General features: G+C 45.4%; 1 protein-coding gene across 4 annotated transcripts in view; it reads left to right on the top strand.

Annotated features, from left to right (window-relative positions):
* Window positions 1–27164, top strand: part of CHST8 (carbohydrate sulfotransferase 8) — a 281616-nt gene that overhangs the window by 3974 nt on the left and 250478 nt on the right. Inside the window, exon 1 of one of the 4 annotated variants that reach the window (XM_063312860.1) lies at window positions 16252–16383. The exons of 2 other annotated variants lie outside the window; for them this stretch is intronic. The gene's annotated coding sequence lies outside the window, so the exon portion shown is untranslated. Of the gene's footprint in view, window positions 1–16251; window positions 16384–20297; window positions 20373–27164 lie in introns of those variants that run through there. One more of the 4 variants, XM_063312861.1, reaches the window with a different exon arrangement.

Below are 27164 nucleotides of genomic sequence, written 5' to 3'. Positions count from 1 at the left end.
AATCTCAAGTGCCTGAGCAAGTTTTCTGGAGTGGTGCAGAGTATCAATTTCCTCCCAAAGTGAGTCCCACCTACCCATTCTATCTAGGATGGGCATTTTGCTCTTCCAGTCCTCCTGATTCTCCCTTTGGTTTCAAGGCTTGTCTAAATCGTGGCTTTGCAAGGCTTGCTCTTCCCAGATCCTTCTGATGCCTCCCTCTGGTTCCTTAGAGACCTGTGCGGGATGTGTTCCAGTTGCTATTCCCCACCTGAATTCGCTATTGACTCCGATTCCATAGCATCTGACCTGATGCAAAACAAGCATTTATAAGTCTCGAAGATGCCAAATTTGCCTTGCTGCTTGGCTTGTAATATAATCCATAATTCTTTATTTGATTTCTTTCTATCCATTTATTACCAGTTAGTCTTCCCTGCCTGTGACCTCATGCTGTTTGCCCTGATCGAAGTTGCTGAAAGTGGAAGCTTTTTGGCAGCTTCTCAGAGATCTTCTGCTTGCACAGTCTAAGATGATTTCTTTATATGTGAATTTATAGTATAGAACTCACATAACCTAATGTGGTCTGAAATTCTGCTGAAAAAGGGAATGCTGTGGAATTGTCCAGATGTATTTGCGGGGTTTGCTTTCATGCTCTGACCAAATATGCCTTACAGTTTCTCAGATGTGTTCACCCTTCTGCTTTTCTGCCACCTTCTCTATGTTTTAAAGTTCTTTCGGAATTTCTTTAAGTGGAGAGTTTTGATTACCCTTCTTATGGGCCTGGTGGAGGGTGCTGCTGCTGGTCTGGTTGTTTCCCACCACCTTCCCTCCGTCTGGAGCTCCCTGGCAGCCTGGCACCTTGAGGGAGGCTGCAGATGGCTGGGGAGAAGATTGTGTGGTGATTGTGTGATGACATCTATCTGTCAGTCTGTCAATCTGCCAAATTTATATGGCTTCCCATCTCATAAGAAGTGACTCTGAGTGGTGTACAGCAAAAAATATAAAACAATAAACCTGTCAAAAACAGTCATATTAAAAAGTGTAAAAAGTATAAAACAGACAAGAGATTAGATCAGCAAGGGAGCAACGTCAAGATCTCACCGGTCCCCTGAGAACCCCAGGCCTGATGACATAGCCAGGTCTTGAGGGACATCCAGAAAATAAGTAGGGATGGAGGTGGCCTCCCTCTTGGGGGGAGAATGTTCCATAAGGCAGGTGCCATGGCAGAGAAGGCCCACCTCCGGCCCGCCAAGTGTAGTTCCCTGACAGATGGGACCCGCAGCGTGCCTCTGTTGCCGGGTCTGATGGGATGTAATCAGGGAGAGGTGGTCCCTCAATCTGGCCCCGTGCCATGAAGGACTTAAAAGGTCAAAAGCAGCACCTTGAATTGGACCCAGAACAGACTGCTAACCAATGCAGCTTGTGGAGCGGAGGTGTAACGTGCTACTCTAGAAACAGATGTCACTGCCTGCACCACTGCATTTTGCACCAGCTGAAGCTTTTGGATACCCTTCAAGGGTAGCCCCATGTAGAGAGCACTACAGTTATCCAGCCGGGAGGTGACTAGGGCACGAGTGACTGTGAGCAGAGCCCCCAGTCCAGGAATGGGTGCAACTGGCACACAGCATAAAGCTGTGCAAAAGCCCTCCTAGCCACAACTGCCACCTGCTCTTCAAGCAGGAGTCATAAGTCCAGGAGGACCCCCAGATTGCGCACCGGGTCTGTTTGGGGCCATACAACCTCATCTAGCACCAAAGATGACAAAGTCCTGGAACCGGCAGGCCCCAAAACCCAAAGCCACTCAGTCTTGCCAGGGTTCGGCTGAAGCCTGTTGTTCCCCATCCAGACCCTCACAGCCTCCAGGCACCAGGATAAGACATTCATGGCATCACTTGATTTGCTGGGGCAGAGATGTATAGTTGAGTATCATCAGTGTACTGATGATACCGCACCCCATGGCGATGGATGATCTCACTGAGCAGCAGGGCGGCAAATGGGGTGGGCAAGCGGGGCATGTGCCCTGGGCGCCATGCTGGAGGGGTCCCAAAATGAGCGCTGGGGGGGCGCCAAAGTGAGCTGGGGGGGGAGCCAAAATGGGCATGGAATCCATGTTTGCCCCAGATGACACAGACCCTAGTTGGGGGCCTGCCCAGCAGCCTTATGTAGATGTTGAAAAGAGCAAAGAGAACATTGAACCATGTGGCACCCCACATGGTAGGGGCTGGGAACAGGATCCCTCCTCCCCAAGCACTAAGGACTAGGACCAATCCTGGAGAAAGGAGGTGAGCCAGCACAACACAGTGCCACCCACCCCACATCCCCTAGGTCAATCCAGAAGGATACCATGGTTGGTGGTATTGAAAGCTGCAGAGAGGTCAGGTAGAACAAGGATGGATGCACAACCCCCATCCTGCCCTCACCAGAGATCATCCAGAAGTGCAACCAATGCCATTTCCATCCCATACCTGGGTCTGAATCCTGACTGAAAGGGATCTAGATAATCCGCTTCATCCAAGGTCCTCTGAAGCTGCTGTGCAACCACCTTATCAACCATTGAGAGCTCCCCCAATTTCAGATCACCTAGCCACTGCTCTGACAGGAGCACCAGATCAGGAGTGGGACCCGTGTCCCATGTGGGGTTCTGAATGATCTGGATAGGCCCCTGACTGTCATGGTGGCCATGAACTCCTGAGCCAACTCAGGCCCCGCTCCTTGAGAAAGCAGATTGAAGTCCCCCAAAACCATGTCTGGGAAACTCCACCGCCAACCCAGAAATGGAAGGCAGGGAGGTTGCTGTGCCGCAGGGGGCTGGTACAGCAGCAACAATCCCAACTGATTGCTAGAGCCCAGCTTAATGAACGGTCTCGTATCTGGTGACCTGTGGAGCAGTGTCCCTGAAAGCCGTAAGGGATTCCTGGGTACCAGTCGCTACACCGCCACCATCTACGCACACGCTTTGGCCATCCCTCACTGGGAGTTGGGCAGCATATAAATTTAATAAATTATTCTTCTCCTTCTCCTAATTCTTCTCATCATCTTGTCACTGGCCCCCAGCTATGAGGTTTTCTCTAATCTCTTTGAAATAAATACTGAAAGCAAATTTTCTTACATTGGATTGGGTGAGAATGAGTAAGGGAAAAAAGGCAGGAGAACTGTTTCAGTGAAGTCAGAGTGGCTGATCGAATGAACTGACCAAATGAAAGCTGGTTGCAGATTTACGTTTGGATCTTCTTTTCTAGACTGATTTTGAATTTGTTTGGCAATTTATATGGCAGCACCAGACAGTCCCCAGGAACATCAGACTGCACACCTGGGAACCGCCAGCTCTCCGCTTGCTGGTTGTGGGTGATAGAATTTGTGGCCTGGTGTGTGTGGAGCTGGAACCTGCAAGCTGCGAGAAAATCTTGCAATGTTCTGCTTCCTCCATCTTGGATTTTGAAAAGACAAGCTGCTTGAGGTGAGAGAAAGTAAAACCTGATACAGCAGGTTTCTTGGCAGTTCCTACAGCCCAAAATGAAAGCAGCATGAAAAGGAAGGTTTAACCTTGTATTTACATGGTTCTAGAGTGCCGGGAAAGAGGGAGAAGGAATCTGAATTTTTCCTTCTCTCTTGTCCAGCAGAGGTTGTGACTCCAAAACTGCTTTTTGTCTCAGTGGGAAACTCTCTTTGATACAGAACACCACTGGGAGAAAAAGTTCTGAATTTGTGGTGGATCGCACAGTGAAACTGTTGGGCCAAGGGATGCTATGAAAAGTGGTTTGGGGGATTTTTAGGGAAAAAAACCCAGAAAAAATAATATTACCTATATAGATGGAGATTAAAAATGCCAAAATAGTAATTTTGTGTAAAGGTTCAGGGGAAATTCCACTTGGAATACCATGGATTGGAGCTAGAAAAGATTCAGAAAAGAGGAAGCAAAGCAATTAGGTCAATTAAACAATTCTTCTGTTGGAAAAAGTTGCAAAGTTTGAAGACTTTTAAGTTAGAAGAAAATAAATAAAAAGATGCCAGAGAGAAAAATGAAATGGTGAAGAATGAGGAGAAGGAGAAAACCTACACGTGGCTTGCAGGATTGGCCTCTCTGTCTGGTCTGGGATCTCAGTGGGGCAGCTTTTCCAATGGCTGACCCTGCTTTTCCCATGATGGAAACTAGACTATGGAAGAACTAACTAGCCACTGTTTGGTTTTGTTTAGTCTGCTTATGTTCTCTTTATTATTTCCAGCCCAATGGAATGTTGAAAAAGACAATGTAACGGGGCTTGGGACCCTGTCCGTCTGTCAGCAGAATATTTCTCCAGAAACTGAACAGAATGGGACAAAGGGAGAAGCTGGCAAAAGAAAGTTGAAGTTTGAAAGTGGGTTGATCTAGCCAGGAGCTGCAGAGAAAAAAATTCCTGACATTTCTTCCCCATTCTTCTATTGCAAAAAGTTGCAAAGTTTGAAGATTTTTAAGTTAGAAAAAAATAAGTAGATGGGAGAGGCAGCTGGGCTTACAGTGTTACCATCTGCTCCACTTTATGCCTTCTTCCTGAGAACAGAGTGTGTTGCAGCTGCCCTGTGGTTTTTTGGTGCAAATTTACACAAACATGCACAGATGCAACATGAGGAAAAAGCAGAATACCCCCATGTGCAATGGTCCTTGGGGACCCTAACCTGCCACATGGTGATGCTGAGTCCAGACTTCATGGCCATTATGGACCTGTCTCAGATAATAGAGAGTCTGGCACATACCAGGGGTTGCATGCTGGATCTGTTTTTTGTCTCAGGGCAGTTGCGTTGTGATCTGGGATTGGAGGACATTACCATCTGTCCGTTGCCATGGTCAGATTACTTTCTGGTTGCCTTCCAGCTCACTGGTGCTGCCCACCCCTGTGGAGAGACAGGGCCTGTTAGATTGGCCCACCTCGGGTGACTGATGGACCCTGTTGGGTTCCAGAGGGAGTTTGGGGTCTTCCCTGAGGATCTGGCAAACAGCTTGGCCAAGGCCTTGGTTGCAGTCTGGAATGGGCAGGTGACTGAGGCCCTGGACTGTGGGTGTCTGTCTGCGCTGATCCCATCGGTTCTCTGAGGAGCTTTGGGAGATGAAGCGCCAGAAGCGCCACCTGGAGCACCATTGGAGGAAGACAGAGTGATGCCGACTGAACACGAGTGAGAGCCCATATTCAAGCCTACATCGTGGTGCTAAGTGTGGCAAAACATTTCTTTTTTTTAATCATTAAAGCTTTTAATAAACACAGTAAAAACTAACACAAACTAAACTAAAAGAAAAGAAGTTCAAAAAGGTAGAAGAAAAAAAAAGACAAAAAGAAAAAGAAAAAATAATATAGTAAAGAAAAGAAATTAAAAAGAAATGACTTCCCCCTTCATCACAACAAGTATAAACAATTTTAGTAACTTATCACCTTCTCTTAAAATACAACAAATGATCTCTTCTCCCAATATCCCATCTCTTATCTATAAAGAAATCCTCAAAGCCTCGTCATTTCAGTCCTGATGTCAGCAAAAGTCCATTAAGGGTTACCAGAGATACCAACATATCTATTTTAACCTTGATCAAATAAACCAACTTTATACTCCTTCCTTTTATTTTTAACGATCTTAATCTATGATTCCTTCAAATACTGTCCTAGAACTTGATTTCTTTTCATTTTTTCTTTGTCCCTTCTCACAAAATCCTTCAAAACTTTAACAAGACACTTTTGTAAATCCAATATCGGAAAATTATCCAGATTGTTCTTTTTTGTTATTTGCATCTCTTTTAATTATTATGACATCAGCTGGTTTCATTTGTAAATCCAGTGTAGCATCTTTTTCCATATCATTCTTGTAGCCTGTCATTTGTAAATCCACTTTCAGATCAGTCTCAGTCTTGTCCAGTAAAACTTGTTCCTGTTCCATAACATCTTTTAAAAACGTCTGTCTATAGTAGCAGGCACTTTAAAAATTAACTTCTGGCTCTATTGTTCACAAATATCCTTCAATAGATCTAGTGTTAAAGTATTTTGCTCCATTCTATATTAGAAAGTCATATGTAAGTATTCTTCTCCTTGAATTGCAATCTTCGGTTCCTTCTAGTTCCCTTCAGTGTCCAACCTTCAAAGTCTCATCCATGTTTTTTTTAAAGAATTCAAAACAAGAGCATTTTCCCATGGGAAGGATTCTTATAATTAATTTCAAAATCTTATTTCAATTCCATCTGGACCCTTAGTCTGTTTGTAACTTTCCAAAATCATCATTCTAATCTAATCACTCTTTTGCTGTTTATAAAAAAAAATTTTTTTTTAAGTCCTTAAATTTGTATTTAAAATTTCTTTCACTAAGGATTGAAGGAAACTCACCCAGTTCGCTAAAACCTGCCATTGCAAAGGTTCCAAATAGCTAAAAGGCAGTTAAAAAACGAGTTCCGAAGGTGATTAAAAAATGAGGCTTGGTGAACTTTATGTCCATATAGGCTGCATTACAGCTGTGAGCTTGGCTGAGATCCCTCAACTCCCAGCCACTCAACTCACGAGCCGGCCACAGAAGCCTCCGTTCCTGCAGTCTACTCACGGGAAGCAGCTGTTGGGAGTACATATGGGTGATTTCATGGACTCTCCTTTTTCCAGAGAGATTTCGTTGGCCAGAATTCACCGTCTGGCCACCGCTCTCCCTGCAGTGCCGCCTCTGCTCCTTCAGAGATGTCTAGTTCTCCAGGAATCCTCACCGGAAGTCAAGGGCAGCAAAACATTTCTGACCCTTGCTGCGTGTGCCGATAGCTGCCCAGTGGCCCTGTTCAGTGGCCAGCGTCCTGTTGGGTGGGGGTGGGGGGTGGGCCACAGGACCATCTGCAGGACCACAGCGAGGAGTGTTCATGCAATTTGGCAGGTAAAGTTGCTTGGATTCGCTTGGAGGTGGGCAGTAAACTGGACCGATCCAGGTGCGATGCCTGGGGTACAGGCTTGTGAGGTTGTCTGGACCAAGACCTGGCTCTGTTCCCAGGCCTGGGGGGCAGTGTGCCTGTGCGGCTCTTGCCGTGTTTTTGTTGGTGTGGCTGTTTTTAGTCTGGGCTGCTATGTCTTATTTCATGTTTTTTAAAAAGCTTTTTAAAATTGTGTATTTTGATACTGTAAGTGGCCCAGAGTCTTCTGGAGTGGGCAGCCATAATAAATTTCATTAAATAAATAAATAAAATGAATCGCTTGACGACACCGTAGAAACATGGACACTTCCTATGGCTTCCTATGGCTGTAAAGGGGTTGGAAAGTGCTCCTGGGGCCTCCTGTGATCCAGGACAACTCGAGGCTACAGTCAGACTCCCTTCCCACCTTGTTTCCATCCCATGTCTTTTTCTCAGGAGGAGAAAATACAGCTATTTGCAAGGCGGCGGTGTTTGTACCATGCAATTACGCAGGTTTCTAAAATTTGTGACTTGTAGCTCCCGGATACCAACAGACAGACTGAGTCTGTCAACCAGGAGTCTCCTCCTAAGCACAGTTTTATTCTGACATCCAATTTGAGAAAGACTGGTGGAGTTTTTCTGACATATATTGGGCCCCAGTTACTGGAATATCTGAGGCAATTTTGTATCGTGTTCAGGGTCAGGCTACAACTGTGCTGAAACCTCCAGCAACTGTTCTGTTTGACAGTTTGGCTTGGTGCATTTTTTCACTTTCGTTTAATATGCCTCAGAACAGCAGGCATATTGGGTCAGGGAGGAGCAAAACCCAGAGCAAAATATCTCAAGTGAGAGTTGCCCAGATTTTGAAGAGCAGAGGAAGAGGGTCCCTGTCAAATGATGGATGCCTCATGGTTGCTTGCAAGGAGTTGTAATTCCTTATTCTCAGAGAAGCTCCCCTGTGTTTCTCAATGAGTATTAAGCATCCTCCTGAATGCAAGGAGTCCAAACCTGGTACGGGGCTCATGCAGGCACTCAACAGATAGCCTCCCTTGGAGGTGGGTCACCCTCACGGCCTCTGCAGTAGGACTGACTGTGGGACAGGCGCGGCCGAATTACGCTCCACCTTGAAGGATGCTTGGAGGAGAGAGGCTGTGGGGAACATCTTCTCCCATTGGGGGCGGCTCAGACACTGGATTCTGTTCTTCATCCCAGTCCCAGAGATGCTCTTCTGCACCACCCTGGCAGGCCCTGGCATCCCGTTGGGAGGAACCACTGACCACCAGGAAGTCTTCCCAGGTTGGAACAGCGCTGGCCAAATCCTCCCTCTGGTGACAGGGTCTCTTTCTGCCTGACATCGGCCACCTCATCAGTTCCCTTTGTGTCTGTGGGATTTACTCTGTCCCAGGAGGAGGCCTTGGAAAGCCTCCCTGTGTGGGAGAACAAGCTCCCTTGAATTCATGGGTTTCCCAGTTAACCCGGCTGACACGTAGCCCCTGGATCAGGCAAAGGGGAAAGAGTCTGCAGCGGGGCCTCACCAGCAGAAGGAAGTGCATCCTCCATATGTGTAGACGTGTGGATGTTCCAGTATTCCAGGCACAACCCTCTGAAACTTCGATTCCCTCACAACCAACAGCAGGCTTTAGTGGGGGAGGCGGGTACACGTTGGATAATTAACCCTCCAGGATGCCTAATCAATAGCAAGCCAATAGTGCTGAATAAAGTCAAACTTCTTATGACAAATGTATAAATGAATATTGGCACTCCCTGTTTTGTCCTCTCTTTCTGCCATGTGAAAATTTATTGTACGCTTGTTCCCAGGGTGAAGAATTTAGACAGCTCCATAATGGAAGGTCAGAGATTAATTATTTATGGAGGGACATCAATCAGCCTGTGGAGATGATTTATTTATAAATTCCAGAGCTGTAAGTGAAATGGTGAATTCTGATTTTGCCTTAGCCGCTTTCTTCTTTTTTTCTGATTGTTAAAGAAAGTGTGTGTTGTGCAAAATATGTATTTATTTACTTATCAAATTTTGCCACCACCCATCTCCCCACAAAGGGGGCACTCTATTGGCTGCTACAAATTCTTCGGAAATTGATAAACATTCTATATTGGGCTGGATTGGGATAACCTGAAAGATAATCATTTATGCTGATCTGTCGAGTTCTAGCAACAAAACTGAATTATTTGTTAGATGCACCTGTCAAGGAAGAATTTTACTTGTAAACACCGCCGCCTCTCTTCCTCCTGGTCCTCGCTGTTATCCTCATCATCAGGCTGTAACATTTCCTTAGCAGAAAACATGGGATTGTGTTTGATGCTACCACAGCATACACAGCATAAAAAGAAAATGACTGGGGAGGGAAGAAGGAAAAACAAACTAAAATAACACTTAATTTTTTCTGTTTTTAATTGTGGTGATCGGCTTGACGTTTAGATAGAGAAGACCCATTTTAGTCCATGTTAGGTAAAAATCCGGAGGAGTCTGGTTTTTTCTGACTAGCACATTCTGTTAAAAGGCACAAATCGGCACAAAAGCTTGTGCCTTTTAATAAAATCTGTTAGTCACAAAATCGGACTCCTGATTTTAGAGTGGAGCTGCGCGTTAGCTGGTCTTCAGCCAAGCTGCTGCAGTGCAGATCTACCCCGCCACCTCTCCACCACCTTTGGCATCTTTAGAGAAATCTTTATGTTATTCTGAACTTTAAAAATTGCTAGGTTTATCCTTCCCAACTCTAGTACGCTCTAGCTATTGCTGGATCTCAACATCCCTCCCTCGCTCCCAGTCAGCAGAAACTCTCTCAGGATAGAGTGTGGACTAAAACCTGCAGGGGAAGTGTCTGCGTCAGTCAGCAGGAGCGCAGCTGGACTTGAGGAGGGTCCCGCCAAGAAATCTCTGTGGGCGGGTTGCCATGATTTGAGCCTGACTCAAGAGAGACTTCATTTAAGTCCAGCCTGGGGAGCACCTAAATATCCTTGACTGGCTTTGAAAAAGCCAAGCAGAGTCTGGCCTAATTGGCATTTGCATGGAAGGGCTACAGACCAGACTGGGAAGTCGGAAAGTGTCCCAGAAGAAGGCAACATGAGCCATGCCTGCTCTGCTGCCAAGGAACCGTGAAGAGCTGCTTGGGCTGCTACCAGGCCTTGAGCTTTATTTGAAGAAGGCGCCATCCTTTGTGCCAAACGGGTGTCATGAGTGGATGAAGCTGCACCAGAAGGAAGAAATCCAAGATATTTTCACAATATTCACCTGGCTGCACCCCCCCCCCCCACATACTTTGAGGAGGAAACAAGTACGCACAGAGCCAGAGTTTTCCATTTCACAATTAGTGTTTATGTTCTTGCATGTGTGCAAAAAGCACTTATAGTGAACTAGTGGAGGAAGTGTTGTTATAAAAACGGGGTGCTGGTTTAGTGCTCTCTGGACAGAAGGAGACGTGGCTCTGCCTGCGGTCCAGGAGAGGCCAGGGAGGCACTCCGAGAAGAATTGAAGGTAGCAGGGTAACTTGTGGATTACTTGGTGGTAATAGTGATTTTGATGGGGTGATTTTGATGGGGTAAAAATTCTCCTGAAAGAACAAAAGGAGACATGCAGACTTCAGTGCTTTTAATAGTTACTCACTTGGTTCCCGCTGCTGCTTTTGCACCCTTGCGCAGCCCCATCCGTTCGGAGACCACGGGGGCAGTGAGGTAGCATCCTGCTACTCTGTGACAAGCTTTGGCTTTGTGATGACATCATTAAGGGCCAGTAAAGGCAATTAAGGAAAAGAATGAGTGAGTGTGAGCAATGCAAGTGTGTGTGTGTGTGTGTTGCAGATAAGTCTTTTAAAATGGATTATAAGTGTTGGGGGGAGGTTGCACTGCTACAAATCTGTGAGGAGGCTGAGCTTCCAGACTATTAGAAAGCCAGAGGGGAAGACATAAAAAACCACCTCCCTTCCCCCTGAAAGTTTCTCATTTAGGATGTAATAACAGCCAGGGATTCACCCAACCATCCTCAGTCACGTTGAAATGTGAACTGCATCTTATTTATTTTCTTCAGTTCTGGAAATGTCAGGATTAAATTAGCTGTGGAGGAGAATGAAATGTGAAGAAAGCAGGGATGAAGAGAGAAGAGGGAGACACCACGGAGAGGAGGAGAAAGAATCTGCCAGGGAGGTTGCTCTGAGGCACCCTGGCTCGCTCTTTCCACCATCCTTTCTCTGATATTTTCCATGCCAAGGATGGCCAACGTTTGTGCTTGACATGCTGCCCTTAAGCCAGTAGCCCTCGGGCACTGCAGCATGGATCGCCTGTCCTCACACATGGCTCAGCCCATAATAATCTTTTTTTTTAATCTATTCAATCATGTCAGATTCTCAGAGACTGCCTGGACAAGTCCCTGCAGTTTTCATATCTAAGTTTTTTGGAAGTGGTTTGCCATTGCCTCCTTCCTAAGGCTAAGAGAAAGTGACTGGTCCAAGGTCACCCAGCTGGCTTTGTGCCTAAGGCGGGTCTAGAACTCACAGTCTCTCGGTTTCTAGCCTGGTGCCTCCACCACAATACCAAACTGGCTCCCTGTTGCTTATCAATAGTCAAGTGCTAATAGATTTCACCTCACAGTGTCAAATATTGAAAGGAATGCTGGCAGCTGTGTCTTAGTTGCATATCCTGGACTGTGTCCTGACCTGCACTTCTGACAGCTTGTTGCAAGTCTACATTCATTCTCAACCCCTTCGAAAAGTACATGTTATCTATGGAGAAAAACATTGCTTGAAACTAAGTCTAAAATACATATCAAAATAGGAGGATCATATGGATTGTTCTGTTAAAGTCATTCACAAATGAGGACATGGCTTAGAAATGGCTCTAGATATGCAAGAGCAAAGGTGATGCGCACATACAGGCATCTCTTCCTGGGTTGCATGGAATGGAGGTTTTTCTCGGGCACTTCATCTGGTTTGGCTGCTGACCTGGTGGGTGTTACACAACCCGGTGCTCGTGGTAGTGATTTCAGAGATTAGTCATGGCCAAAGTGGAGCTTTTCACACCTCCTGCTATACTGACAGTGAGGGATGAAGCACCACTGCGTGATTAGTGCAGTTCTAATTGAGTGAAATAATAAATGTGTGAGAATTAGTCATCAGCTGGTAGTTGGTGCTTCTCCTTGTCTTCAGAGGGATAAAATAGGCTCATGCAAGAGAAGTTTTTTTTCCCCTATATTTGTTAAGCTTTGGATGAAGGGGGTCCTCTGAAATGAGGCACATCATGTTGTGGCCTCCAGTTGGGGAGTTCCCCCCAAAACCTGGCCCACATGCAGAGTTGGAGCCACTTCCAAAGCCCACGATTGCAAGGGGGAAGGCCCTCCACAGAGGGGATGGAGAGCCAGAAGCATGCGCAAACCTCTGAGACAGAGGAAGCAATTACGTCGTAGTCCATCAAAGCAGGAGAAAGATTTGCGTCGGAAATTCCTCCTCGTTTCCCCTGGAACAGCAAGAGGTGCACGGGGGGTGAAGGGAGGGCGGTTGCTGCTGCTCCACCTTCTCTTCCTCGTCGCCGTGCTCCAGCTGCGTCTGTGACGGCCACCCAGAAGCCTGCCTAGATCGGAGGAGAGCAGGTCCACAGCCAGCTCCCTGAGAGCTGGATGCAGGGCAGGCGGAGGGCTGGGGAAATCCTGCTCCTGGCGGGAGCTGGGACCTTCGGCGCCCACCGTTCTGCATGCCAGAGGTTCCTGAGGTGGTCTCCCATCATCCTTGCTCAGTGGGCTCTTTCTCCAACAGCAGGAAGTCGTGACAAGCAGGCAGGGGACACAGGTGGTGGGAATAGGAAAGAGGATCAGCGATTGAGGCCAGCCCCGTAGTCGGAGCCGCTGGTTCTTCATCTCGCTGGCATCCTTGGCTGTCATTATAAGGGTTTTACCATCTACCCTTTTCTTACCCAGGATGGCATTTTTTTAATGGATTGTATTGCTATTAAGTGCACCTTAGAGAAAAATCATCTTGCAGAAGGAGATACAAAATTGTTAATGATATAAAATACATGCGGTGCCTAATTTTGATTAAAAATACCCGTGCTTTTACAGTCAGCCCCTTTACAAGGGTGCCCCTTTCTCGAGTCCTTCGTCTCTTCCAGCCAGGTCTGGCTCCGTCTTGTTTGTCGGGCCCTCCTGACTCCCCCCTCCTTCTGCTGAGTGACAGCTCAGCCTGCTTCTGTCACCCTTTGCAAGGAATTAGTGAGCTTTGTTTCACTGTGAAAAAGGTCCAAGAAATATTGGAGGTTTTTGTTATTTTTGATCTGAGAACCTGGCATATTTAACAAACCTTCCTCTGCCATTTTTTAGATCAGTGATAGTTTGACATCCTGGATGACTCCTTTATGCCAGCTTTGTTTCAAAATGATATAAGCAGACACATTTCTGACAGTGTTTATAGCTGGAAGAGTCATTAAGTATACCAAACGGATAACTGCAGTGCACCTTTCAAAATCCCTGAAATGCGTATCTCAGGCCTTGTCAGGGTTAGGGTTTATTGTTCGTTGGATGTGCGCGATCTTTGGCATTTCCATACAAACTGACTCGATCCTCACTGCTCAGGGCCTCGTGCAAAGACTGGACCCTTCCTCTTGTCTCCTTTTCTCACTTCTACAGATGTCCTCATGCGATTCCCCCTTACCCCCAACTCAGCTATTTCTGATGTGTTATTTTGAATGCTAGGATTATTCAGAAATGTGCTGCTTTTTTAAAATGGCTGCAGATTTCTCCACCTTTTCATTTTAAAAATAATGACATTATTCTTGTGCTTTTATTGCCAAAGATATAAAGGCGAATAAAATACTTTTGGTAGGTTTAACTTCACAAGCCAAAATGGAGAAAGCTTAACAAGCTTTTCTACTTCACTACTGCCTTGCTAAACAAGCAGGCAAGAGAGAAAGAGAAATTTACACAATACTATTGGTACAAAAGTAGCCTAGGAAGAATAATGTGAAAAAGCAAATAAAAAGGGCTAATTTTCTTTAAAAAGACTGCACTGTGTTGTATCCTGGTGATTGCATGAAGAGAAGGTGGCAGACCTTCAACAAACAGTATTGTGGGGTTTTTTCCCCATAAATGCTGTAGTTATTGCTGTTATGTACAGGTAGTCCTTGTTCAGCAACCACGCATTCAACAACTGTTCAAAGTTATGACAGTGCTGAACAAGGGGGCTTACGACTGTTCCTTGTAGTTGCGGCCATCACAAGGTCCCCCTGGTCATGTGATCGTGATCTGGGTGCTTGGCAACTGATTCACAATTAGAATGGTTGCGGTGTCCCACGGTCAAGTGACCACCATTTGCAACCTTTTCTGTTGGCTTCCAGCAAGCAAAGTCAATGGGGAAACGGGCAGGAGGTCACAAATGTGACCATGGGATGCTGCAACCATATGGGAGTCTCCTAACGATGGCAACTAGAATTGTCTTGATCTTAGCCTCCCACCTCATTTTCTGGGGGTGGGGGTATGTACTGCTGTTCTTCTTGATCGTGTAGCCAAGCATTCCAGGATTACAGCTGCTGTAACGTATACCAGTGTATTAGTTTGAGTTGTGGTAGTAGGGATTGTCATGAGGGCTCTATTGGCATCTTCTAGCATACTATCGGATGGTACTTCTCCACTGAGCCTTGCTAATTGGTCTCGAGAGTTGACTGTAGCTAGTCTATCCATGATCTTAGGCCTCAGATCAGCTGCTGTGCTTTGTAATGGAGGGGGTGGCAGTGACGTTCCAGCTTCAGGTGTTGGCTGCACCTCCGGTTGTTCTTCCAGGTCTTCTTGAGTCTGGGATATAATGTGTAGTTGGTCTGTCTCAAGTTGTGAGAGCAGCTTCCTCTTCACTATTTTGAAGCATTGGGTAACTAGCTGTTTCTCAGTTAGTGTGGATGCAGTTCTTCTGTCCATCCATAGTCCCTTATACATTTCATGTATCCCTTGTCATTGGTCTGCTGTTGTAGTAGCATTCCATCAATTCCAGGTTCTCTTGTCTCGTCCGTATATGGTTTGTTCCAGTAGCCCACTTATTGTCAGATTGTCCTGGTTCCTCAGCATCTCGCGTGCACCTTTTAATCTGGGTGACATCCGAGCTGGCATGACTCTCTTTGTTCGTGTCACTCTCATATCCGAGGTAGGCAGGTGAAGCGTTAGGGGGTCTTTGCCCAAGGACCCCCACTTACCAGTCGTAGGTACCAGTCAGGATTTGAACCCTGGTCTCCCACAGCAGAGGGCAGCACTCTAACCTCTACACTACCCAGCCACTGTGTGTGTGTGTGTGTAAGAGTGGAAAACATATAGCAGGTTATGAAACACAATTGAACTTACTCTGAGTCAGTGACACTTGTATCTGAGTACAGAATTAGCCTGATAAATATCCAAACATGCCATTGTTATTACAATAGCTGCACACCTGCTTTCACACATGCCACAGAGCATCCTTCTTCAGCCTGGGGTCATGCAGATTTGGGGACAACCAGCATCTCCCATCCATCTTATGGAAAGGACCAGCAAGGATTGTAAAAATTCCCTTCTAGAAAGCAATAGATTATTGAAATGAAGAGTGTGCTTCCAGCAGAAAACCAGGAAACCTGGTCATTATCTCCAAGTGGAGACCAGAGGCTGGAAACTAGAAAACCTTCCCAGCTGAAAGAACTCCTCTTCTGCGGAGTCCCTGGTGCTCTCTGAGCCTGGTTGTTTTCTTGCAGATTTTTCATTTCCAGACTAGGCAACATCTTCAGTGCGAAGAAGGAGCGGGCCTTGCCCTCTGTTTATATACCGTGGTTTGCCCAGCTTGTGTTGCTGGGGGTGTTGTTCTCTTCTTGGGAGTTCCTTGATTGGGCTGTTGTTTGCTGCTTGGTTGATTGACCGAGTTAATAGTTCCTTGATTAGGGTGTATTGTGCTGTTTGATGGTTCATCTGGTGTTAATCCTAGTGTTAATTTTTGTATATCTGGGTGCTGATTGCTGGCAGGGAGGTGTTCTGGTCTTTTAGCTTTTCTATTGTCTCTTTTGAATGGTATGTAAATGTTGTTTACCTCTATGGAAACTGTGAGCATCCTAAACCAAGCCAAATCCAAAAAAGCGAGAGAATTCCTGTAAGCCTGGCACTCAGACAAAGTAGCTATCAACAGACACATAGAGGTAAACAACATCTACATACCATTCAAAAGAGACCATAAAAAGCCAAAAGACCAGAACACCTCCCCTCCAGCAATCAACACCCACCACGGTATATAAACTGAGAGCAAGGCCCGCTCCCTCTTCCCAGTGAAGATGTTGCCTAGTCTGGCCATGAAACGTCTGCAAGAAAACAACAAGGCCCAGAGAGCACCAAGGACTCCACAGTTCAACCCTGAGCTACAAATATTCACTTCGATTGGTACTTATCTTTTTAAAGCAGCTTTCCTGGAAGATGGAGCAATGGCGGGCTGGGTTTCAAACAGGCAAGGCAAAATAAAATAAAGCTCAGCACCACTTTCAACAGCTTGGACCCTCAGGATGGAAGGAACATTTGACTCTGAATGCAGTAAAAGGTCAGACATTTTTGGGAACTTTCTGCAATTTAACTTCTAGCTTTCCAACTCCCTATGGCATAATTTTAAAACTGTAGTTTTCATTTGTTGCATGGTGCCCTGGGGTCTCTTGTGAACCATTTCGACAGAATATGATCCATTTCAGATGTAAAGAAAAACATTTGCAATAGCAAATAATTTTCAAAAAAGGCAAGATCTGAGCTCCCGTTGCCCAGAAAGTGCCACTTGGGCAGCTGCCTTATTACTGGAATTCTGGGAGATGCATGCTCCCTCCCATGTCTCTTTCAGTCCTCAAAAAGAAATGTGTTGGCCATACCTGTGTGGGTGACTGAAGACGATCTCAAGAATGGGTGTGTTTGTATTGTGCATGTTAAATGGCATTTGAAGATGGATTTTGGAATTCAGCCCAGTGGAATTTCTTTATCAGGTCTTACCCAATTCTCCCTCCTTCTCTCACTTACACACAGAAGGGGTAGGAAACAAAGAGGAGTGGACTAGATCAAGTCATACAATGACTCCAGTTTGCTTAGCACACTAGGCTTGGCTAAAGTGGGATGGAGTGGTAGTAAAGTGGGAGCTGGTGCTCGCCTACTCAGAAACAAGCAGCCTGACACCAGAGTTGAGTGTTAATAGAACAAGGATCAGGTTGAAACTCTCTTTCTTCCCCCAAAGAGCATCACTTCTAGTCCTGTACATAGAGTGGGTGGAAGAGGCACAAGGAACATTGATTGCAAGTATAAGTACCACTTGCCTTTGATACACAGAACTCTTTCATAATGGCTTGGTAGATTTTCTACAGTAGTTGGGAAGTTCTTGCACCTGCGTGTGCCTATCTGTACTGGTCCAGTTTGGAGGGAGGAGCCATTACAACCTTGGTTTTCAGTGTGTTTTAGAACCTTGATCATGCCTTTGCACACTGCTAGGATCAGGCCATCCTACTAAACCTGAATAAGGTTTATTTATTTGGACATAGCATGCTGTATGAACACAGTAATTGTGTTTTGTTAACCCAGATCTAGGACTAATTATGCTTTGTCAACCCAGCTGTTGCATTTCAGGACTGAGCAGAAATAAGAGCCCAGATTTCCAGAATCTGGATAGAATGCACTAGCCCTTGGGTAGGAGACACACAGACCGCATGTGCTCAAGCCCCGCTTTTCACACTCCAGAACTCTCCAAATTTATGCTGCCAGAATTGAGTGGCAAACCTCCCAAATTTGGCATCTTGTCTTTAAAACAAAATAATGCAAAATGCTGCAGTAAGTCTTCAATAGAAAAAAAATACTTCCTTAAATTAAAACACTGGCAAATTTCCCCAAACTGAAATGGGGGCAAAATGTTCATTGCCACCCCATTCAGTCATATCTTTATGACATTCCCGATAGCTCCTCGTGGTGAAAAAAGAAATGGAAAAGAAAAGAGGCTGCTTCCTGGTTGGAAAAAGGTGGTTCCCTCCCTTGAGGCCAGGGATTGCTTAGCTGGCCTGGTGGCTTCGCAGTGGACTGAAGGGAACCCTCTGGGCCCGTCTGCCTCAGGCCCTGACAAAACCCCCTCTGCATTTTTTTCCTTTGGTTGGAAACAGAATGCCATTTCTGGGGGATTTGCTATTTCCCAGGAGTTGTGAAATAATTAATTTAGGGCAAGATAATAATTCAGCTGAGCAGAAGGGAGAAACAGGAAGGTAGAATTCAGGCAAATGAAACATATGAGCCTTGAGGCTCACATAGCTTGGATGTCACGAGTCCACTCTTTGTGCTGGGATTTAGAAGGGTAATTATATTTTTCATTTAGCCAGGTGCTGGGAAAGAAAACAAAATACTTGTTCATAACCCACTGGCTTGGATGCCGAGAAGCAAAATAATATTGATTCAGTTTGTCTTGAGAGGATGGTTCCTTTGAACAAAGTGTCGGTTGTGGCAAGGCGGGAACCAGGAGTGAGAGAGCTGGAGGGAAAACGGTCCAATCTCTAAAAGAAGGCGTCTTCCGGAAGCCATTGGGGATCTTTTTACTCTCTTGTAAAAGCGTAGTGGCCTAGCATGGGTCAGGGCCACCAGGCAGATGCACCTGTTCACTCTCCTGGCTCCCTTTTTAGCATTTTCCCTCTCCTTTGCCATGTGAGTATGAATGCTTTATTCTAAAAATTCCACTGGTGCAGTGGAGTTTTAAAAAATTGGGTGCATGTGTGTATGTGTGTGGTGTGTGTGTGTGTGAGAGAGAGAGATTTAAACAACCAAGGACTGGGTAAAGACCAGCTTTCCTCCTCTCCATGCATCACTTCCCAGTCCATATTGAGCAATCAGGTGGTTTCATAAAAATAAATACACAATTGGAGCTGCACGTTACACATTTTTATGTCCCATGTCATTTACCTTTCAAGTCCCTGGACAAGACTTGAAACATGCAAGAGCTTGGCAAGGAGACAGAGAGAGTATGGCCAAGTCCCAGGAATGAAGAGGATGCAAAGGAGTGAATGTGGATCTGCAGGGCAGGAGTTGTCAAGTTAATGGGCATTTGAGGTCTCCATCAAGTGAATGGAAAGAAGGACCTTTGTTGAACTATGAGGAACTATCTGTAGCTTTGCCTGGACATATTAGTTTCCATTTCAGTTCACAAATGCTTGCTCAATACAATATGGTGATTTATTGACTAGTGAAATTGCCCTTGTCAGACTGTGAGCTACAAATGCAGAACCAATAGGAGGGAAAGGGATGCAAGAGCTCCCTTGTTCTCCCCCATTGGTTGCACTATCACCCACCCCATTTTTTTTCTTACATTTTGAGGGTATTTGTAGGTGTTCAGCGGGAGAGGGTTTTGCCAAGGAGAGGAGGGAGGGTCATTTATGAAGAGTCTGATAAAGTATCCTGAAAATAATAATAAAACAATAAAATTTAATAGAGATGAAAGTAGTTAGTCAATTGGAAAAAAATATCAAGTATTGGATGGGAGCTACCTGGCTTCATAAGAACCTGTTTGAACACTGTATTGACATTTTAGTTGATTATTGCTTGGAAGTGATCAAAATTGATAGTGAGGACCCCTTGACTGGATGGTTTAGACAGATTTGGGTGCTGGACTTGGATTTGCTCTCTATGGTCCCAAAAGGCAGGACACAAAATAAAGCATTTAAGCTCCAGGCAGGTAGACACAACTGAAGGTTAGGAAATATTTCTGAACTGCCAAACAATTCAGGAGTAGAACCAAAGACCCAAAGAGTTGGGAGTTCTCCTTCCATGGGGTGTCCGAGACCAAACCAAGAGCGATACTTCAGTCAAGATAGGCCAGTAATAAGAGACGATTTTTGAAGTTAAAATTCCATCCTGAGGCCCTGGGCATATGCTAACTGTAGGGGAGATCGAGTCTTGGCTGGCTACCAGGTCTTTGCAATGTTTTTTTTTCCCCTCATGGATCCAGGCAGCAACCTCAGTTCCTTAGCTCTTGACTAGCCTTCTGGAGTACTTGTTCTCCGCGATGAAAATTTCAGCAAGAATTCCCTCTTGATCGGGCAGCCTCAGTACATAATCATACAGTATTCCCCATCACAAACTGAGAAAGCTTTCTCCCTCCTCCTCCTCTGTGTCCAGTGTTGGGTAATAAAGCATGATGGTTAAGTGACAAAAAATTATAAGCTCACATTGAGTTATGAAGTGCTTCTATAAAATAACATTTAAGTTATATCAGGCAAAGGCATTTCTTACTGAGAGTGCCACAGCGGAGTTATAATTGCAATTTCCCATCAACTGCTGAGGTGAAATTTGCCAGACGTGAATCAATGGAATTGAAAAAAATGGATAAATTATACCAATTTGTTTCAGTTTGTTTATTTTTCTGGTGTAGGTTGTGAGTGTTCTGGACAACTGGAATTTAGCTGATCCCCATTTTCATTGTGGACTGAATGGTAATGTCAAGCAAGCAGGAGGCTTCCCTAACTGGGGGTCAATCAAATATGGATTATGGCTACCAGAACTCACAGCCAGGTGGCCAATGAGCAGGTTGTTGGACAGCCTGGGAATTGTAATGAAAAGGCATCTAGAGGACACCAGATTGGAAAGATCTCTTCTATAACCCATGGAGTGCCTTCCCAATTTTCTCAGATAGCTCAGAAGCCAACATTTGCCAGGGATTTGCCAGTGAGAAAGCAAAGAGGATGGGAAAAGAGAAAGGTTGGAAAGAACTGGCATTTAATGCCAGGTAAAGAAATTCCCTGCATTTTTTTCTACTTCTTGTAAAATTTGCTGAAAGAACAAACAAACCTAAACCATAAAACATTTATGTCACCTAGCAGTGATAAAGCAATCACAAAAACGTCACCCAAATAAATTCTAAATGAAGCAGAAAAAAGTCTTTCACAGGAGAAGAAAACTTTGGGAAGTATGAAGATTTTGGCATGGAGTGGCTGGATTTGCAGAAAGTGCTCCAGGACTCAAATGGGTTGGGTGGTCTGTGGCTTAGCATGTTACGGGAAGGGCAGCTTGATCTTAACATGCTGTTTGACCCAGGCAATCATATTAAACCATTATTTGGTTCATTAGGGCAAAGTATATTGTGTGAACACAGCATCTTTTGAGGGAGATGGGTGATGGCGAAATTTGATGAATGAATAAAATAAATAAAAAATTGTCTTTCCACCCCAGGTTTAAGGATTTTGAATCCAGCCTGCATATTCCTCTGAGATCCTCGGGGGAAGTAACAGTAAGATACATATATGGTAACATGATTTTTATTAAAAACTCATGTTATACCAACCCAAGGTGCACTTAAGGCTGCGGCAAGAGGAGCCCCATTGGCTGTTGAGGAGGAAGAGGGAGGTTTTCAGCAGGGCATCTGGGTCTCCTTTCTCCATTGCCCTTCCAAGGGAAAGAATTGGGCAGATGCCAGCCATGGCTGGCTTCAGCTTCACCGTGGGAATTTCTTGATTCCCCCAGGTAGGAGTGGGATCTCCTGAGCTGTGCTGAACACAAGTGTTCAGGCCAGCTGGGTCTCCCTGTGGCATATTGGCAAATGGTTCTTTGCTGTTGCCAAGCCTGGCAGGGTGCCCCTGGGGCTTCCTGTGCAGCTGCGGGCAGGCAGTCAGATTGTGCCCTGGAACTGGCTGGCTTCCACCCCTTTTCTAAAGAGAGCAGAGGCTCTTGTGTGCATGCTTGTTTGTTGGGGGCGGGCAGGTGGGCAGGCGGCAGGGATTTGCATCCAAATAGATTCTGGAATCCAAGTTCCAAACACATAAGCCACTTATCTAGGGAGAAGGCAGGTGGCCTCTGGGCAAGAAGGAGAATGCGAAGCCCTGAATATTTTGTGGAGATGCTTCTGCACTGCAATTTCTATCTACCCTGAGATGCTCCTTCCCTCCTCTGTGGTTCCCAATATTAGTCTCCCTAGAAAACCTCAGTGTTTTCACCAGTGTGTTGCTTAGTACCTTATTTCCACAGCATGGTTCTCAGCTAATTAAACAGCTAGACAGCTGCATTTGCACAAGATACTAAGCTTGGCTAGTGTTAACCTTGATTTGTTCCTGTGTTGTGTGTACCCAGCCTCTTCTGCCTACAGTTCAGTGAATTCTGCAGAATCAGAAAAGGGTTAATTCAGAAACCAGGCAAAGCACGTTGTGTAAGCTGGTCAGTGGTGTTCCTAGACAAGGCTTTTGTTACGCAATTGCCCTGTTTGGTTCATGGAATTCGACCAGTGTCGGAATATAAGAGAATCGGGATCCCAAAGGAGATTCTGGATTCCATGTCTGGGTTTGCACAACAAACTACACTAGGCTAAAAGAGTTCGTGATTCTGTGTGTAGTGGGAACCCAGCTGTTACATCAGCAGGTTGCATGAATCCAGTTATCATTTTATCAATAACATACTGTATATATTTTTTTCAATATCTCATGTTCTGTGAACAAAAGAATCTTATTTGTTAGCCCAGGTTTAACATGTTTGAACACAGCCAGAGTATTTTTGTAGTAAAACCAATAACATACATGGAGACCATGTATGCTATTATGTAAAGTTCCATGTAGGTAAAGGGGGTTGTTTCACCCCACTCACCATACCAAGTAATTTGGGGGGCCCTCTGCAAAAGGGCCTTGGCCAGGTAAAGGTAGTGGGAGCTGCCCAACTAGTTTTCCCTTCTGATAAACAGATGTTTTCTGATTGGCCAACCTCACCGTAGCAGAACTCTGGAAGCTGTAGCCCCAACACATCTGGAAGGCAGTGGGGAAAGCAAGGTAACCTTCCTTGACACGCTTCCCCTCTTTGATGTTCTGTCCAAAGAGATCCATCCTGGCCTCATTTATTTCATAGGGCTGTGCAGCTCTTTGGGGGGGGGGTGGCTTTGTCCCAGTGAACGCTTGAGAAAAGCACTCACGTGGGCATCCCCTGGAGAGGGGACAGATGGCGTCATGAGTTCACTGTGCAAATGATGTGAATGGAATAGGTAGGGCTGGACCTGATTAGCAATTGGACAGGAGAGCCGGGGCTCTAGACTAGACTAGAAGTCAAAAAGTATCCCAGAAGAAGGCGATGGCAAAACTACTTCCAGATTGTTGCCAAGAAAATCAGATGGACACATCTGTGTAGTCACCAGGAGTTGCGTAGGTGACTCTAATAGTACAGGAAGCTCACAGGCGGTCTTATTTTTTTCCTGCAGAGACTGTCAGTGAGCTCCATAGTCAAGGCCTGGATTTCTCCATTCCAAGTCCAACGACTTAGCCATTGCACCCATCATCAGTACATAGTTAATGTCATTCCCTGGGAGTCCAGTCTCACAGTGCTGAGCATTTCCTTCTATATCTACACCAAGGCGTTAGTTTTGGCTGGGCAGAGACTTTTCCCGAGTGGAGGAGTGAATTATTATGGCAGGAGCTGTGCTGAAAAAGCAGCGGGTAGGACCAGGGGCAAGATACTTTTGCAATGTTCATTTGCACTGGTGTTTCATTGAAATGAAATATACTTATTTTATTAATAATTTGTGTAGTTTAGTCACTGCTCCTTTCTGTCACGTTAAATATTTACAGCTGGATTGCGACTATCTCTGGGGATAGTCCCAAGGCCTGGGGACACCTGCAGCTGATGTGTGTAAAAAAGTCAGCAACAGGGGCTGCAACTGCAATAGAAGTGCTTTTGTTTTTGTTTATTCGTTTAGTCGCTTCCGACTCTTCGTGACTCCATGGACCAGCCCACGCCAGAGCTTTCTGTCGGTCGTCACCACCCCCAGCTCCCCCAGGGACGGGTCCGTCACCTCTAGAATGTCATCCATCCACCTTGCCCTTGGTCGGCCCCTCTTCCTTTTGCCCTCCACTCTCCCTAGCATCAACAGCTTCTCCAGGCTGTCCTGTCTTCTCATTATGTGGCCAAAGTATTTCAGTTTTGCCTTTAATATCGTTCCCTCAAGTGAGCAGTCTGGCTTTATTTCCTGGAGGATGGACTGGTTTGATCTTCTTGCAGTCCAAGGCGCCCTCAGAATTTTCCTCCAGCACCACAGTTCAAAAGCATCGATCTTCCTTCGCTCAGCCTTCCTTATGGTCCAGCTCTCGCAGCCATATGTTACTACTGGGAACACCATTGCTTTAACTATGCGGACCTTTTTTGTCAGTGTGATGTCTCTGCTCTTGACTATTTTATTGAGATTTGTCATTGCTCTTCTCCTAAGGATTAAGCCTCTTCTGATTTCCTGACTGCAGTCAGCATCTGCAGTAATCTTTGCACCTAGAAATACAAAGTCTTTCACTGCTTCTACATTTTCTCCCTCTATTTGCCAGTTATCTATCAAGCTGGTTGCCATAATCTTGGTTTTTTGAGGTTTAGCTGCAAACCAGCTTTTGCACTTTCTTCTTTCACCTTCATCATAAGGCTCCTCAGTTCTTCTTCGCTTTCAGCCATCAAAGTGGTATCATCTGCATATCTGAGATTGTTAATGTTTCTTCCAGAGATTTTAACTCCAGCCTTGGATTCCTCAAGCCCAGCATGTCGCATGATGTGTTCTGTGTACAAGTTGAATAGGTAGGGTGAGAGTATACAGCCCCGCCGTACTCCTTTCCCAATCTTAAACCAGTCCGTTGTTCCGTGGTCTGTTCTTACTGTTGCTACTTGGTCGTTATACAGATTCTTCAGGAGGCAGACAAGATGACTTGGTATCCCCATACCACTAAGAACTTGCCACAATTTGTTATGGTCCACACAGTCAAAGGCTTTAGAATAGTCAATAAAACAGAACTAGATGTTTTTCTGAAACTCCCTGGCTTTTTCCATTATCCAGCGGATATTGGCAATTTGGTCCCTAGTTCCTCTGCCTTTTCTAAACCCAGCTTGTACATCTGGCAATTCTCTCTCCATTAATTGCTGAAGTCTACCTTGCAGGATCTTGAGCATTACCTTACTGGCATGTGAAATGAGTGCCACTGTTCGATAGTTTGAACATTCTTTAGTGTTTCCCTTTTTTGGTATGGGGATATAAGTTGATTTTTTCCAATCTGATGGCCATTCTTGTGTTTTCCAAATTTGCTAGCATATAGCATGCATTACCTTGACAGCATCATCTCACAAGATTTTGAACAATTCAGCTGGGATACCGTCATCTCCTGCTGCCTTGTTATTAGCGATGCTTCTCAAGGCCCACTCAACTTCACTCTTCAGGATGTCTGGCTCTAGCTCACTGACCACACCGTCAAAGCTATCCCCAATACAGTTATCCTTCCTATACAGGTCTTCCGTATATTCTTGTCACCTTTTCTTGATCTCTTCTTCTTCTGTTAGATCCTTGCCATCTTTGTTTTTGATCATACCCATTTTTGCTTGGAATTTACCTCCGATGTTTCTAATTTTCTGGAAGAGGTCTCTTGTCCTTCCTGTTCTATTGTCTTCTTCCACTTCCATGCATTGCTTGTTTAAAAATAATTCCTTATCTCTTCCGGCTAGCCTCTGGAATTTTGCATTTAATTGGGCATATCTCCCCCTATCACTGTTGCCTTTTGCTTTCCTTCTTTCTTGGGCTACTTCTAGTGTCTCAGCAGACAGCCATTTTGCCTTCTTGGTTTTCTCTTTCTTTGGGATGTATTTTGTTGCCGCCTCCTAGACAATGTTGCAAACTTCTGTCCATAGTTCTTCCGGGACCCTATCTACTAAGTCCAGTCCCTTAAATCGATTCTTCACCTCCACTGCATATTCCTTAGGAATATTAGTGAGCTCATATCTAGCTGATCTGTGGGTCTTCCCTAATCTCTTTAGTGTGATCCTAAATTGTGCAAGAAGAAGTTCGTGATCTGAACTACAGTCAGCTCCAGGTCTTGTTTTTACCAACTGTATAGATGTCTGCCACCTTTGGCTGCAAAGGATGTAATCAATCTGATTTCGGTGTTGTCCATCTGGTGAAGTCCATGTATAAAGCTGTCTCTTAGGTTGTTGGAAGAGGGTGTTTGTTATGCAGAGTGAGTTGTCTTGGCAAAATTCTGTCAGCCTATGTCCTGCTTCGTTTTGTTCCCCCAGGCCATGCTTACCTGTAATTCCAGGTGTCATCTGACTGCCCACCTTAGCATTCCAGTCTCCTGTGATGAAAATAATGTCTCTTTTAGGCGTGTTGTCCAGTAGGTGCTGCAGATCCTCATAGAACTGCTCTACTTCAGCTTCTTCAGCATCTGTGGTTGGGGTGTATATTTGGATCACTGTGATGTTAGATGGCTTGCCCTGAATTCGAATTGAGGTCATGCTATTGTTTTTTGGATTGTACCCAAGCACTGCTTTAGCCACTTTACTATTAATTATGAAGGCTACTCCATTTCTTCTGTGGTCCTCTTGTCCACAGTAGTAGATCTGGTGGTCATCTGATGTGAAGTGGCCCATTCCAGTCCATTTCAGTTCACTGATGCCCAGAATGTCTATCTTTAATCTTGACATCTCACCAATAACCACATCCAATTTGCCCTGGCTCATAGATCTTACATTCCAGGTTCCAACGGTGTGTTGATCCTTAGAACATCGGATTCGCCGTTCACCACCAGCACCGTCGGCCGCTAGCCGTCCTTTCGGCTTTGAGCTAGCTGCGTCATCACATCTGGGGCTAGTTGAACTCATCCTCTGTTCCTCCCTAGTAGCATTTTGACCATCTTCCGACCTGGGGGTCTCATCTTCCGATGGTATACCGACATATCTCTGGTTGTACTGATCCATTGAGTTTTCATGGCAAGAATACTGGGGTGGGTTGCCATTACCTTTCCCAGGGATCGCATTTAGTCTGACCTCTCTGTCTTGGGTGGCCCTTCACGGTTTGGCTCATGGCATCATTGAGGTGCTCAAACTCCAGCACCATGACAAGGTAATGATCCTTTGCTGAAGAATAGAAGTCCTATCTTGTTGTGAAGCTTCTGTTGCAGGCTTGCAGCTGCCATGCTGACCTTTGACACCCTCCCAAAGCTTTTGGCTGCAGCTCTGATCGAGGGTCCAAGGGAGAGAAAGCCAGGGGCCCTCACTTTCTGGGAACCTCAGGAGCATTTTCTTGAGGGTCAATCCTTCTCCCGGGAACCAGAGTGGTCAGGAAGTCCTTTTTCCTCTGGGAAGGCCCCCTTGCTCTACTGGGCTTGTAATGAATGTCTCTCTTCATCGTTCAAGAGTAGGCTTGGCCCACAGAAGTTGGGATGGAGCAGTCCCTGGGTCTTGTGATGAGCAATGAAATCCCATACTTGGCTTTTCACGATACTCAGTGCCAGCTTGGCAAGTTTCTTGCAGGACAACACTAACCTGCTATCCTCTCTTTTTCAAACTCTTGTGTTTGCAGGCACTGTTTTTCTTAGGGTCTCACCACAG

This window comes from Candoia aspera, chromosome 11, assembly GCF_035149785.1.
Source record: "Candoia aspera isolate rCanAsp1 chromosome 11, rCanAsp1.hap2, whole genome shotgun sequence".
NCBI classification, from domain to species: Eukaryota; Metazoa; Chordata; class Lepidosauria; order Squamata; family Boidae; genus Candoia; species Candoia aspera.
The sequence above is the reverse complement of the archived record's forward strand: the minus strand, read 5'-3'. Positions and strand labels throughout refer to the sequence as shown.